Source organism: Etheostoma spectabile, chromosome 1, assembly GCF_008692095.1.
Source record: "Etheostoma spectabile isolate EspeVRDwgs_2016 chromosome 1, UIUC_Espe_1.0, whole genome shotgun sequence".
NCBI classification, from domain to species: domain Eukaryota; kingdom Metazoa; phylum Chordata; class Actinopteri; order Perciformes; family Percidae; genus Etheostoma; species Etheostoma spectabile.
Genome location: NC_045733.1, coordinates 12,016,003 through 12,029,976, shown reverse-complemented (window position 1 = coordinate 12,029,976; position 13,974 = coordinate 12,016,003).

Genomic DNA, 13,974 nt, shown 5'->3' with positions numbered 1-13,974 from the left:
TTCTGCTGTTGTAGCCTATCCGCCTCAAGGTTGTGCGTGTTGTGGCTTTGTTGCTGCATACCTCGGTTGTTACGAGTGGTTATTTCAGTCAAAGTTGCTCTTCTATCAGCTTGAATCAATCGGCCCATTCTCCTCTGACCTCTAGCATCAACAAGGCATTTTCGCCCACAGGACTGCCGCATACTGGATGTTTTTCCCTTTTCACAACATTCTTTGTAAACCCTAGAAATGGTGCAGGAAAATCCCAGTAACTGAGCAGATTGTGAAATACTCAGACCAGCCCGTCTGGCACCAACAACCATGCCACGCTCAAAATTGCTCAAATCAACTTTCTTTCCCATTCTGACATTCAGTTTGGAGTTCAGGAGATTGACCAGGACCACACCCCTAAATGCATTGAAGCAACTGGCATGTGATTGGTTGATTGGATAATTGCATTAATGAGACATTGAACAGGTGCTCCTAATAATCCTTAGGTGAGTGTATGAATAAAATAGGAAATAGAAGTCTGAAATTAAATTTTGAAATATCATTTTTTGAGTAGGACTTTCAAACATCTCTTAAACTCGCCAATGCGTCTTTTGTCCTCAGAGGGTTAAACACAGAATTAGTTTATTATGCTTTTACTGACACTTTTGAAGCTTTATTCATTTCCGGAAATAAAATGTATAAAAAGTGAGTATTTTAGTCCAAGTCCATTTTTCTGACAATACTTATATACTTTTCAATGCAAGACACTTACTTGTAACAGAGTATTTTTTAAAGTGTGGTAATAGCATTTTTACTAAAGTACAGGATCAGAATATTTTCAGAATATTCAGAATATATAGGACAGAAACATCACACTATCACACAGGAGAATCAACAAAGAGGTGTCTTCTTGGTGATCATTAGGCTACCTTATCCTGTTCTCTATATACACTGCATTAGAACAGTGTCCAGATAGTCGGTGGCAGGGCACCTTGGGTCAGCAGGTAGGCCACTACAAGCCTCCTAATCTCTGTGCCACAACAAGTCTCCTTTATGCTCCCACTATTAGTAACAGCAGAGGTAGCAGCGAGCAAGTGGACGAAGAGGAGAGTTCAAGAGGAGGAAATGGGCAGGCATTAATCAGATGTGGCCAGATGTGAGCAAGAAAAATGCTGGTACCTAGGTGTTATCAGGCACAAGAAGAAAAGGGCAATGCCGCTGCACAAGAAGGAGAGAGGAACTTCGTCATGTACACAAAATGTTATGTACACTAAAACAAGTAAGTGGACAGCCAAATATTACACCCATGTGTGATTGTTGAACATTTTATTCCAAGACTATGGGCTTTCAGTTGCTATAAAAGAGTATTATGATTTCAGTCTAATGGGGTTATCTGATGGACAGGGTCAGACTGCCACGTCACATGATGGAGCATTTGTTTGATGCAGATATAACCCGGCTCAAGCGGCAGGGGGGAGAGATTAATTGAGGAATTGAGACTTGTGGAGGAGATTCAGATAAAGACTGATTCCGGAAGATGGAAGATGGAAGCGAGCACAATGCAGGCTGAAGCTGGGAAGCCACACCACCACACGGAAAACACTATAGAGAGAGACACAGAGAGAGATCTTTTTTTCCTATTGAAGAGATTTTTTCCACAACACTACTTTTGTAAATACAGCTTTTAAAACCTAAACTACACAATAAGGAGCGGGAGGGCGAAGAAGGCAACGAGAGACATTGGACGCTCCCGATGACTGAAGCCAGCAGGCCCGGCTCCAAAACGTAAATTGAACCAGTGGCTGGGTGAGTCAGTTTAACACAGCACAGCCCTCTACATAAAAGAAAGAGTGACACTTATCCTGACCAGCTTAGGTCTTACTCTCACATTAAAGGCACACATGCGGGGAGAGGAGACAATATAATTAATGTAAAGAGCTAGGCTGGCCTTTAGAAGCTGTGTTTTGTTGTTCAATGAGCCCAGGTTAGTTTAGCTGCGTAACAGTAGAAACTAGACATAGATTACAGTAGTTGTAGTAGCTACAGTGAACAGCTGCCTTGGTGCTCATCTTCTCCATTGCTTAGCCTTGGGTTCTTGTTTCCTTTTAACAATTTAGGACAGAACATCCTCTTTCCATAGCATGAGATTTAGATCATCGTCTTCTGGATCTGCACCATCATTGCAGATATAAAGTTACACACAAGTTTAACATCCACCCGCTGAAGCATGAAATGTGGCTGTAAGAAATGTAACTGCAGTTATTACAAGCAAAGAGTCAACAATGTGCCCCACACTACTGCCCAGGGATGTTTGAACATTGAGTAACTCAACCATCTGCACTCCCTCTCTCTTTCTCACTCACACACCCTTTCTTCAAGACCATCTCTCCTTGGGGAGCAAATGCGACGCAGCGATCCAGCACTAATTCTACTGCCGCTGCTCAGTATAATCCAATCTGCTCTACTGGGGAAACATAGGAACAGGCAAAAAAGAAGAGCCCCCACAAACAAATAAACAACTCTAGTCTTACAAAAAACTGCACAGTTGAGATTCCCTTTTCACGCATATTCATTTTGATTCAATTATATGTGAGGATGAGCACTGTGCCATCACATTGTCTACTTGCAAATAATCTACATGTCTGTGCCCCATTTCTTAACAGACACTGTACTTAAATAAAGCAAAAACAGTATCACTGATTGGAACTGCTTCTCCTTTGGATGTCCCTCCAGAAGTTTTTCGAGTGTAATCACTTTAAAATTCAGGCTTCCACCAGAAGAACATGAATATTTCACCCTCTGCAAATGAGAACTTAGCGTTAAATTCCTTGATGGCAGTGATCATGACATGGTAATTAGTGAGATGGTTATGAGATGATGATTGTCATTATTGTGCCCTCGTCAAAGGCTGTCAATCATAGCTCATGTAAAGCTCACAAAAATGGAAGGGAAAGAGCAAGAGCTTGTCCTTTAGTAGTGTAGGCAAAACTGACATACTAGTATAATGGGGTATATTCCCTAGATGACATGACTCTAACCTTAATTAAAGCTCAAAGGACTGTAATTATTTTTTACATGCCTCGACCATGTTCACACACATGAAACATTAATATGTACACAACTAATGATGTATATGCAATTAAATAAGCAAGCTATCTGTCTTAGATTGCAGGTTAATTATGGTCCGGGTAAAGTAGGCTATTTAACATAAACACGGGCATGCAGTGTAGTTGATTGGGAATTCTGAATGGGGGATGAATCACTGATTGCAGCTGGCACCACAGTCTTTTAGGACCACGTTAACAGTCAAGCTTGGAGTTCAAAACAGTCACATTATCTGTTTAAAAAAAGAAGTTTTTTATACAACTGCATGAATGCACATAATCCTAATGCTAATATATTAAATGTCAGGACATTAACATAATTTGCCCACAGAAGAGCTGTTAAAAGTAAGGCGTTCAGGAGTTCAAGCATTTCTATAACATCTAAAATAGAATGCTACAAGCCAGATTTTACAACTAACATTTCCTCTGTACTTCTTTAATATTTTCATTAACCGGCTCTGACTCCCATCCTTTCCTCTGCAGACTCCCACATCTCTCTGTACAACTCCCTTCCCTTGAAAATGTAAGTCATGCTGCAAGCAGATTCCTGAAAAGCCGGACATGGCAGGGGAGAGAGAAATACCTCTAAGGATTAGTTACTAATCCAGGCTTTGGTCTGGGAAACTCTGGCCTCTGCCTCCTGTCCTTCAAAACACCGGGAGCTCTGTTGGTAGGGTCATCGCTAATGGGTGGGGGCTTCAGGGTTTTAAAAGGAAGGAGTGATAGGGGTACTTGTTAGCAGGCCAAGGGAGTATCTGCTTTTGCCAGTGTGAAAGAGTAGCGGGACTGTAGCAAGATGAATCAAAGTGATACCCCAGTGATAATGGCAGCTGTAATTACATGCAAACACATATGATTGTACAGAAGATACACCAATCTATTGTAGCATTAACCTGATCCATGATCAGGTTGATAACTTCCTGATATGGTCATTCTTTTTGGAAAATTAGCTTTAGGTGCTTCCCACCCTTTAGATTTGCACATACAGTACTGCAGTTGCACATAAACAGAAAGTGTCTTTAATCTCGGCTGGATTTTATCTGGAAGTGAGACACTGAAAAATATGGCCGAAGAGACACTGTAACAGTCATGCCCAAAACAAAAAGGGCCAGAAACCTTGACGGAAATGATGCACTGCAGTTTATGTGTGCATGTTCGCTGATTAAGAGTAGATTTTTAAAGTTTTTATCTGAGTTTTTATATTTTCCCTGCATGCTAGGGGACCAAACCAAGTTCTCAACTCTTTGGGTTGTTGTGATTAAAGTGAAAGTATTATACATATCACTATCTTATACTATCATATCCAGTCATAAAATGTGTTCTGGTAATTCATTTGAAATACAACATTACAACATTTGCTAGAAATTGGAGTAGAGCCGCTGCTCCTTCACGTCGAAAGGAGCCAGTTGAGGTGGTTTGGGCATCTGGTAAGGATGCCTCCTGGGCGCCTCCCTAGGGAGGTGGTCTGGGTTAGTCCAGCTGGGAGGAGGCCTCGGGGAAGACCCAGGACTAGGTGGAGAGATTATATCTCCAACCTGGCCTGGGAGTGCCTCGGGATCCCCCAGTCAGAGCTGGTTAATGTTGCTCGGGAAAGGGAAGTTTGGGGTTCCCTGCAGGAGCTGCTGCCCCTGTGACCAGAGATTATTAAAAAGACTAGACTATTGCTGAGTTCCTAATTACATAGTTTGTCTATTTACTTTTAAAACGTACTGCAGCTTCTATTAATAAGTATGTACTGTAGAATTGGGACATATTATTTCTTAATAACAATGTGCCTTAAAAGGTGACATTTTGTGGGTCAAAATAGACAGAAAGGTATGCTGGTTTGCATAATGCAAAAATCCAACTGGATGAAGTGGGACATCCTGTTATTTTTGGCATATTACATTTGACAAATGTTTTGGGACGTACTAAATATTTTTCTGACTTACCATGGTAGAATAGGTATTGGAACGCCAAGTCCTGAATTGTTCAACCGATAAGGATGTGAAAACTCTTAAAACACCTTTGAATGTGAGTCAGCACTTTAATCTCAGCCATTGTTTGATTTCAAATCCAGTGTGCTTGGTCACATAACCTAAAACTCAAAGTTGTTTTTTGCCTCCAACGTTGCCTTCCAGACAGCTAACTCTAACCTTATCCCTAAACATAACCATTGCCATGCTGTCTGGAAGGAGACGTTGGGGTCAAAAAACACCAAACACCTAACCTAAACAATGTAAAACCATCACTACCCTTTGTCATGTATACACCTAAACGTTTAGTACTGGGGGTTTAATTAGGTACACTAGACTCAACTCTGAAACACAGGGTCCTGAACATTGTGGCTATGAGGTGGCATACGATCTATTGTCATCATTAAACTAATATGCTCATGTTTTGCTGTTTGTGTAGTCAATCAACTGAATTACTTCTTCTTTTTCTACATAGTTTCTGTCTTGAAAAGAGTCACCACTCTCCGCCCTGTCAGTCTGGTCACATAATTACATGATTGATGTACATGGACAAGTAGAGGATGATGTGGATTGCCACTCTGTTACACACTGTCAAGCACACAGAGATGAGCCAAACTAAGAATGACACAAGTCTTTGCCTTCAAGGTTTGTCTGAGATTCTAATTAACAGAAACAGACAATCAATAGAAGGTCTGCTCACAAATTAACATCCTGAATAAGACCACTATCAGCCTGATGTCTCTCTACCAAGCCAACAAACTGAATTGTATAGTAAATGGTACCAAAAGATGATTTATTTAGTCATATTTACTGTGCTAGACTTACAGCATGCCACAGCAGTCAGGGTTCTTGCTTTTTAATTGTTTCAGTTTCTTGTTGAGTTAGCGAACTGGCCTACCTGTTATCTTTGTAAAGAACAGATTGTCCGACCTTGGGGTTGGCAAGAGAATATCTCAAAGCTAGCAAAGCATCTCAAAAAATGAATGTTGTCTTTTTTCTGCCTTTCCCTTGTTCAGTCCAGCGACGGATGAGGTGAATACATCCAATGCAAACAGGTGTGTCTGCTCTGTGAATGTATTGCTCTGCTAATGTGACAACAAAGTATGAAGGGAGATGGCAGCACTAAAAAAAAACAACACACAAAATAATCTCAATACTCGAGCATCAGGTTACCATTTTTATTTTTTTTACCCATGTTTTTCGACAAAAGCCTTCATCAAAGCAACACCAGATCCTATCCTCCCTTTAGAGAGAATACGCATCCCCAGGTGTGTAGAAGAGGTGCCTACCGCAGTGAACAATAATACACAGCACACGATTTTTATCAAAAGAATACAAGCAAACCTAACATCAACATTCACTCTGGAACCGCAACATCTTGAACAAATTCCGTACACAAAGTTCAAACATAGGCGTACAAAGAAAGCAAAGTTAAAGGCCCTATTAGGAAAATACTTGGTTTAATCTTGTGATGGTCTCTCTCAAGCTTACTTTGGGTGTATAACTCTAAAGCAGCCTGGAGGAAGAGCTTTAAATGAAAGATTATTATTAAATCCAAGTTATTTTGTGATTCTGACTAAATACACAACAACCACTTGGCACAATGCATAATGGCATAATGCCAGCATTTTTTTCTTTTTTCATAGACTTTATCAACTGCAATTCTACAAAAGTAATTCACATGCTGATCTGTTTCTGTGGCAAAACATTATATTGAATTCAAACAGGTGGACCCTCTTCATTACATTATGTTGAGCTGGAACACATTACAGCTTCAAGAGATGACAATCTAACTAAACTTAGTGACCACCTCAATACGATGTAGCCATATGGATTATGATTTTGAGATTATGATTTGGTATTTTATTCTTTAGTCATCTGAAGTATAACAATGACAGAACGTGTGCTGTGGACAGAGTCACTTACAGGGTCTGTCTTCTTGATAACTGTCCCTGAAAAACTGCTGTTAATGTATCATTGAAATTCCACTGAAATCAGATTAGTCTCCCTTTGTCATTAAAGCAACAAGAAGAAAAAGGTGTCAGAGAGTTCTACATGTGCTGTGTTAATCTGATCTTTGATTAGTGCAACCACTGTACAATGTGTGTGTAGTCAGAGAGCCCTGGTCTTTAGACTGTGTGTGTTGATGTGTTTCACTTGTAGTCCATCTACACAAAAGGCTGATGTGTTTGTGTGTTTGTGTGTGGCTAAAGAGCAAACATTCTTCTTCCTCTGATGACTTTAGCAGTTTCTGGTGCATTACATTATACATCCTCATTCCTAGATTCCAACGTTATAGGTCAATTTTAATCACACTATTAACATGATGGCTCTTTAATCATGTAACTGCAGTCATGTGACTTTTCTTTTAAACGTAGTGGGCACTTTTTTAAACACTTCATGAATGTGAAATGGAACTAGCTATATTATATTATGTTGTATAAGGTTTAGGGTTAAGGTCACAAAAAACTACGTACATGAGGACGTAACATGTCATAACTTATGTCATCGCATCCTGGACAAGGCTGATTTAAAAATGACAGCGGACTTTTGGTTTCACAAAGGACATGAACCCTAGTCTCCTGAGGGAAAGTCCTGTGTTTGTTTGACTCATCCACCACCCCAAATGTTTTACATGGAATTTGGTCTTATACTCATCCTCAGCTACAAGAGGTCACCGCTGTGTTGATATGCTAAATAAAAGTATATATACACTACCGTTCAAAAGTTTGGGGTCACCCAAACAATTTTGTGTTTTCCTGAAAAGTCACACGTATTCACCACCATATGTTGTGAAATGAATAGAAAATAGAGTCAAGACATTGACAAGGTTAGAAATAATGATTTGTATTTGAAATAAGATTTTTTTACATCAAACTTTGCTTTCGTCAAAGAATCCTCCATTTGCAGCAATTACAGCATTGCAGACCTTTGGCATTCTAGCTGTTAATTTGTTGAGGTAATCTGGAGAAATTGCACCCCACGCTTCCAGAAGCAGCTCCCACAAGTTGGATTGGTTGGATGGGCACTTCTTGCGTACCATACGGTCAAGCTGCTCCCACAACAGCTCAATGGGGTTCAGATCTGGTGACTGTGCTGGCCACTCCATTACCGATAGAATACCAGCTGCCTGCTTCTGCTCTAAATAGTTCTTGCACAATTTGGAGGTGTGTTTAGGGTCATTGTCCTGTTGTAGGATGAAATTGGCTCCAATCAAGCGCTGTCCACTGGGTATGGCATGGCGTTGCAAAATGGAGTGATAGCCTTCCTTATTCAGAATCCCTTTTACCCTGTACAAATCTCCCACCTTACCAGCACCAAAGCAACCCCAGACCATCATATTACCTCCACCATGCTTAACAGATGGCGTCAGGCATTCTTCCAGCATCTTTTCATTTGTTCTGCGTCTCACAAACGTTCTTCTTTGTGATCCAAACACCTCAAAATTGGATTCATCCGTCCACAACACTTTTTTACAGTCTTCCTCTGTCCAATGTCTGTGTTCTTTTGCCCATCTTAATCTTTTTCTTTTATTGGCCAGTCTCAGATATGGCTTTTTCTTTGCCACTCTGCCCTGAAGCCCAGAATCCCGCAGCCGCCTCTTCACTGTAGATGTTGACACTGGTGTTTTGCGGGTACGATTTAATGAAGATGCCAGTTGGGGACCTGTGAGGCGTCTGTTTCTCAAACTAGAGACTCTAATGTACTTATCTTCTTGCTCAGTTGTGCAACGCGGCCTCCCACTTCTTTTTCTACTCTGGTTAGAGCCTGTTTGTGCTGTCCTCTGAAGGGAGTAGTACACACCGTTGTAGGAAATCTTCAATTTCTTAGCAATGTCTCGCATGGAATAGCCTTCATTTCTAAGGACAAGAATAGACTGTCGAGTTTCAGATGAAAGTTCTCTTTTTCTGGCCATTTTGAGCGTTTAATTGACTCCACAAATGTGATGCTCCAGAAAACACAATCTGCTCAAAGGAAGGTCAGTTTTGTAGCTTCTGTAACGACCTAAACTGTTTTCAGATGTGTGAACATGATTGCATGGTTTTCTAATCATCAATTAGCCTTCTGAGCCAATGAGCAAACACATTGTACCATTAGAACACTGGAGTGATAGTTGCTGGAAATGGGCCTCTATACACCTATGTAGATATTGCACCAAAAACCAGACATTTGCAGCTAGAATAGTCATTTACCACATTAGCAATGTATAGAGTGTATTTCTTCAAAGTTAAGACTAGTTTAAAGTTATCTTCATTGAAAAGTACAGTGCTTTTCCTTCAAAAATAATGACATTTCAATGTGACCCCAAACTTTTGAACGGTAGTGTATATATATATATATATATATATATATATATATATATATATATATTTATATATATATATATATATATGTGTGTGTGTATATATATATATATATATATATGTGTGTGTATATATATATATATATATATAAAGTTGTAAAGGAAATTATGTGAATTTGGTTGTTCATGATCTCATCATAATTTACATGTTTTGGACATAGCTGCAAAGAAAGGGTTGATTGTGTTGCAATCAACTGTAATACCTGATGACCAATAGAGGGGACTAGTGATATGACCATGGTATATGTGTGTGGGGGATGGACGAGAAAGAAGGGCTAGTTGCAGTGGTTTTGAAGATGATGTTTGGCGGTACATTTAAGTTTGAGCACAAGTTCAGTGTGGATTAAAAATCAAGTCTCAAACAACACAACCACCTAACTAGAAAGTCGAGCCATTCGAGCTTGTTGCATGATCGACTCGTACGGTCGTTTTCTAGGTAAGGATGGGGGAACCTTACCACCACTGTCTGGGCTTACCGTTGTTTGCATGTACTCTAGTACAGGAAACACCAAAACGATCTGACAAACATAAATAAATATACCTGTATGTAGCTACATACTGTAGAGCTATGTGCTATTGTCTTTTTTGAATGAGGACTAGGGTGTAGCCTTTGTAGCAAGCTGTACCAAGAAGGTTGAAACACAGGGAGAAATGTTTTCAATGTGCCAAAACAACCTCTACATGGTACCACTCAAGTTGTCATCCTGAACTAGCTTTACAGGCTTTGCTGCATTAGTCTTGTGTATAAGATGTGGGTAGGACGTAATATAAGTTCTCTGAGGAAAAGAGGCCATCATAAACCCCTGCTGACATGCTAAGCTATTTTTATTTCCCTCTCCAATTGCACTGCTGTTCAGCACAGCATGAGCCTTACAATCCACAGTCTAAAAAGCATAAAAAGATGAATTGTTACCACAACAACTAAGAGAGTGAGAAAAAAAGAGAGAGTGATACAGTTATGATTAAGAAAGGAATACATGTGATGTCAATAGAAACGGAGTTTAAACTTTGGGGAAAAAATGAACAGATTGAGGAAAGGGATGACAGTGTTACTGGAGTGAAATAAATGACAAGTGAGAAATGAGAAACCAAGAACAAATTAGAAGCAATCAAATGACAGTTCCATATTTTATGCTCTTCAAACCAATCTATTAAAGTGTTCGGCAATCTGTATTGGTGCTCCACTTCTCCATGGAAAATGAGAAAAAGGTTTGGATAAGACTGAACCAGAAGTCGTGGTTCCTTACCTTCTCAGAGGGAGGCGTTTCTGCACAGCAGGGTGGGCTATCCCCGGGGTAGACTTCATCTTTTAAAAACCAGGCCACATACGGTGGTTAGAAGGAGAGGATGATGGGCAGAGGAGGTCTCCAGCTACAAAAGAGTGATGGGTGGTGCTAGAAGGGCGCAGTCAAGCACATGCAGCCTCTGCCTCTGCTGGGAAATCCAATTCCCTGTATGTCAGGGACAAGATGTGCCTTGCATATCACCTAAAAAGATTTACTCCAAAGGAGCCTCACTGACGTAAAGAAGAACTAAATAGTAACAAAATTGCAGTTTATAACTGCCTACAGTTGTTCCCAAAGGTATCCTAGCACTGTTCTTCAGTTTGACTGTGAGTTCAAGACCAAACAGAAAGACATTTTCACCCAAGTAAACAGACCACGCATACATGTATCCCATTGTCAGTTATGAATGGAGGTAATGGGTAGAGGACAGCCTAGAAAAACATTCAATTCAAATAACTGTCTTTTCAGGATTCATTGCTGGAATAAATAATAAATAATAAATCTTAATTCGTTCATTTGGTGAAATTAAAAAACAGCCTCCAGATTTCAGCCGCAAGAAAACCTTGGACTTCTAAACCAGTGGTTCACAACACCTGAGGCTCAAAAGCAACTATGAGTTGAAATCAAAATTTTTGGTATTTGAATGCTTCAAAGTGTTCAGTAAAGTTTAGGTTTCAGATTAAATCGGAGAGTTTTGTAACTAGCTTTCAGAACAACACATTGAAGCATTTTCTGTTCTGACATCCAAATCAGCACAACAATATCATTTGTCAGTACTTTAGAAAATGGGGCAACACCTGCGAGCTAGTTCAGGCAGCCAACATCGAGCTGCATTGCGTACTGTTGGAGCTAAAACCTGCTCCTGTCTCAGGGTTAAGTCAATTAGTAGTCAGAATCTCAGATGTTGATGTGTGAATCCTTTTTATTAGAATATAGTACACACACGTAAAATGCCTCACTCACAGTTTTTGCCAAGTTACACAACCTCAATTTGGCGGTAAGGTGCACAATTTTCCCATCTCTTTTTTGTTAATGCTGCTGCTGCCCTGCACCTGTATCGCTGCCTGCTGTTAGCCCCACCACCACTGGCCAGGGGGAAGCTACTTTATCATCACTCCCAATATCTGATGTGAGTGATGAGGTCGGAGTGTGGCCGACAAAAACACAATGTTCTGCTGTCACACTTCAAACGTGAGTTGTCTGAACTGTTAATAGTCACTGCTGTATAAACATAAACATGATTTTTACACAGATACAGAGATGTGCACTCGTACGGCTATTGTTGTCCGGGTAACTCTCCGTTTGCCCTGATTGGCTTAGCTGCCCCTCTGGTGAAAGTGCCTTAATAAATTTTTCTTCCTTTTTTTTCTTTTTTTTGCATTAATATTCATTACTAAAGTTAAATCAAATTAAATCTCTAAATCATCCAATCTTTCCTCTGCCCCCAGTCACGTGACTTTGTTTAATTCTCACACACACGGAGCAGTGCAAATAAATGAGGGAAAGCAAATTCCTTCTGCCTTCACATGATTTTTTAAAGTTATGGAGATTATTACAAATGCCCTGTGAATAGTAACCAAAGAAATCCACTATAATATGCAGCATCACTTTGTAACGTTGTACAGTATTGCTTTATCGGTCGGCTGTGGCTCAGTGGTAGAGCGGTTGCCTGCCAATCGGAAGGTTGGTGGTTCAATCTCTGGCCCTGCAGTCATTGTCGAAGTGTCCTTGGGCAAGACACTGAACCCCGAGTTGCCCCCGGTGCTGTGCATCGGAGTGTGAATGTGTATGAATGTTTATCTGATGAGCAGGTGGCACCTTGTACGGCAGCCTCGGCCACAGTGTATGAATGTGTGTGAATGGTGAATGTTTCCTGTAGATGTAAAAGCGCTTTGAGTAGTCGTTAAGACTAGAAAAGTGCTATATAAATACAGCACATTTACATTTACATTTATATTAAGGTAAAATGCTACGTTGTCACCCAAAGCTAACAACAGCCTATGTTGCAGCAGCAGGCTACCGTAGGTACATTACGTTTGTTACATGAGATTGTATTCTATATAGAAGACAGAGGCTCAGGCTCTTGAATCATGCTAGGTAATACATTGTCAGTCAATATGTTACGTGACCTTTCAACCAACAATCAGATGTGACGTTAGTGAAAGTGAAAGTCACCTTATTTTGTTATTAGGTTAAAAATGTCCCTAATGAACTTCGATTAAAAAAAACGAATAGCCTAATGCTAGTTTTGTGTGCTTAAGTATGCCTTCACAACAAAGAAGATGAGAAGAACAAGAAGAGAAAGAGCTCAATGAAACATCTAAAGATCTGCAACGTTGCAGAGCTGGAATAAAACCGGCAGCAGGCCAGCAGCGAGAGAAGCATCTGATAATGTCAAACAACCGTCCTACATTATTCATTTAATGTTGGCCTATTTCATCAAAAGCATTTTCTTTAAGTTGGAGTAGGCCAATAACTCATTAAAACAAACATTAATTTAATAAGAAACATACTGTAAATTGTGTCCATGGTTTGTATAGCATTGTGAATTAGTTATTAGTTTATGTATATCAAAAGTTCCAATTCCCAGAGCATTTGAGAACCCAGGGATAGAGTAGTAGCTGCAGTCATATAGTTTAATAAGCTAAACTATCACATTTAGTGCCGATATCAATCAAATTACGTAGAGTCTGTATTGTATATATCATACATATCATATAAAAATCAAGGATAACAAATGTTAATTTTAATTTCTTCTTGTTGATGCAAAGTATTATTATTATTATTATTATTATTATTATTATTATTGTTATTATTATTAATATGTTACACTAGATGCATAGAAGGAGAGTCTAGTCAAGGAGAAAATACGTTTACTGTGAAGTTTACTAATAAAGTGCATCCCCTGTTCAAGAGATTTGTCACATACTGTATACTTGTATAAGAGGCGGTTATATATATCAGATATATCATACTCACAACACAAAAGTAGTACAGTGAAATATTGTTACGTCAAACTGCTAGGCACTGCACAAACCAATGTTAGCAGACTGTCTAAATAATCAACATGGTTAAAAGGGAGAAGTGAAAGTAAGAAGTGAAAAGTAAAGTGGTAGATGTAAATGTCCTTGGGTGTGTTTTCTTTCAAGAGTTTGCTTTTCATTGGATGGACGATTCCTCACTTGAACTATTTATAAAATAAAGTGTTCTTTTGGAAATCCCTGTCTGATGTATTTAAGTGACGTCGTAACACTTTGTATTGTGTTTTATATTTACTGCATTTCATACAGTGTCTA